General features: G+C 42.7%; 1 long non-coding RNA gene across 1 annotated transcript; it reads right to left on the bottom strand.

Annotated features, from left to right (window-relative positions):
• On the bottom strand, nucleotides 1-1,960 carry LOC308695935. Its single transcript, XR_014030765.1, has 2 exons — nucleotides 1,157-1,960; nucleotides 1-354 (listed from the first exon to the last, which is right to left on the bottom strand). It is a non-coding gene; the product is annotated as an uncharacterized lncRNA (long non-coding RNA).
• Nucleotides 1,961-2,682: the final 722 nt, after the last annotated feature.

Below are 2,682 nucleotides of genomic sequence, written 5' to 3'. Positions count from 1 at the left end.
ACACATGAAACAAAGCTTTATTACAATCATGTATGTAGGCTACAGGCACTGAACCCCACATCCTTCTGCCATCTCAACACAGCGGTGCCCATTCTGCAGATTTATTCTGATGAATCAGCTGACCGCCAGAGGTGAGCCGTTCCCTTGTGCCTGAGGTTGTTGCGTGATGTGTTGTGCTTCACAATCTGAGGCAATAAAGGCAGGTGGAGTGATGGTGGGTCTCATGAGGGCAGGTGGAGGTTCTCATAAGGGCAGGTGGAGTGATGGAGGGTCTCATCCATGGCACCATCTCCAGGATTCAGCTCTGTGCTCTTCGTCCTCAGTGCTCACACCAGTCTGCTGACATTTCAGATCCTACAAAATGCACAAACATAACACAAAAGCAGTAATTTTAACAGCACAATGTCATTTGATTTCAGTATTATTTAGAAGACAAAAATGCTTTTTTCCACAAATGCCGCCATCATCTTTCTTTGCAGGTCCTGCTCCACCACAAAAGCTGTGCAGCAAATGCACAGAACTCAAGAATCAGAAAAGTGCTGTAATAGCTCTGTTTGAAATTACAATAATTAAAATAAACTACAACTTAATATTTAAATAGTTGTTGTTATCCATTTCTGTAATGTCACAAAGTCTTTGATGGCAGCATTCAGCTTCATGAGCCACTCTAACATCCAGACCAGACTCACGTTACCTCTGTGATTTATGAGCTCAACACTACATTTACATGTTGAGGTTGTTTTAACTTTTAGTTTTTATCCAATATAAATGTTCCTCAATTTATCAACTAATGGACAAATAAAATAGATAACTTATGTTTAGTTACTTTATAGATTTGTTCTACATAATAGCACACATACATCACTCAGATGCCTATTTCATATAGTAATCTGCAATTCTTATAGAAGAGTTTCTTGCCAGATATTAAATAGACATTTAGTAATTGTATTTAAGATGTATACGGTTTAAAATGTATGCAAATCCACTTTGGAGACGTATGTGTCCTTACTGGAGCTTCTCTGTTAGCTATACATAATAAAATGTGATTTACAGCAAAATCACAAATAGCCTATACAGCGTCTTTACACCTTAAACAATTCAACAGTTTACTGTACAGTAGTTCAACACATGCGATCATTTGATTTGTAATACTCACATTTGAGTCTCGTCCGTCATCCTTTCCGTCACGTTCGAGTATGACCTATCCTTCTTCTTTTTTTTTGTGACGTATCCTCTCGCGTGGCCTCCTGGGATAGAAGAGTATCCATCGGTCGAGCACTCAAAAATCTGGCTGGAAGCAGTAAGCCATCCGGGAACTTCTCGCCTACTCTTTTATGAATACTGATGTTTCGAACGTACTGCTTCCTTCACGTACTGTTTTCGCCTACTATATAGTAGGAAAGTAGGCATATTCGAACGCACTTAAGTCCGAATCTCGCGATAATTAGTACGTCGCCCAGGTAATTCTCGCCTACTCTTTTGGATTCGTACATACTTTTTCGCTCGCCTACTCTTTTTCCCATACTAAATAGTAGGGAAGTATGCGGTTTCGAACGCAGCCAGAGAGAGAGAGACGGTCGCGCGCGCGCGCACTCTCTATCTCTTCGAAACCAGGCGAACGTGTAAACAACACTTCACCGTCTCCAAACTAAGCGCTGTCTTGCTCTCTCTCCCTCGTGGGAATGTTAGTCTGGAGCCCTGCATTGGCGGTTCACATCGCTGTAGCCAGGCGGCTGATATCTGCACAGCCTTTATTATACGGTACATTTAGACTCCGTGTCAAGACAACACCATCTGGAAAAAAAAACAACAACACAACGCTCCGAACTAATTTAGTGTAGGAGAGAGATGGAGAGCAGAGGCACGGAGCGATGTGCTCCAGGTGTACGTTAGCCTCTGAAAGTGATGAAGGTGGACAATCGTTAGAGTGTGCTTCTGCCCAGCCAACACCTCTCAAGGGCTGTGTCGATAGCAGGGGCGGACTTTACCATTAGGCAAAGGTCGGCAATTGCCTTGGGCCCCGAGCTACATAGGGGCCCCCAAAATGCCCTATTAACGTAGGCTATGCTTAAGTTTTTTTTTCTTGTTTTTTTTCCAATTATATATTTCTAAAACTCCATTTGCGAAAAATGGCATAAATCATTAGTGTCGAAGACAGGAGGGGGGCCCCCCCGCCTCACTACCTTGGACTATTCCATTATCTCACTTTTACTGCGCATCTGCGAAAGTGACAAGGCTGTGCCAAAAAAACTGACGGAGAAAAATAAGTGATTGACAGACAGAGAGTGTACAGAGTAGTAGACAGAGTAAAAATGAAGCGAAGCTAGCTACCCAAGCGGTGCTGAAAAAAAGGAGGAAGCGGGAGGAAAGCAAAAAGTCCGAAAAAGTGCGCGGCGCGAAAGATAAACAACACGCAGTAACAGGGGGACTGGGAAATAGAGCAATTGATCCCCAGAGCAAGACGAGTCTAAACGCGAAAATTTAAAGTTTTGAAGTTACCCAAGCGGCTCAAATAAAAGAAAAAAAGTGAAAAGACGCTGATAAGTATTTGGGAACGCTGCCAAAGATGACAAACTTTTTTATGGCTACTGTTGGGGATACAGATCAGGAACAACAACGTCCAATGCACAGAAAAATCGTGAAGCAAAGAGGACACGGAGATCGACAGACAAAACTGAGCAG

This window comes from Scardinius erythrophthalmus, assembly GCF_964197995.2.
Source record: "Scardinius erythrophthalmus genome assembly, chromosome: 9".
Lineage (NCBI taxonomy): Eukaryota > Metazoa > Chordata > Actinopteri > Cypriniformes > Leuciscidae > Scardinius > Scardinius erythrophthalmus.
Note: the sequence above shows the minus strand (reverse complement) of the source record. Positions and strands in the feature narration are given on the sequence as shown.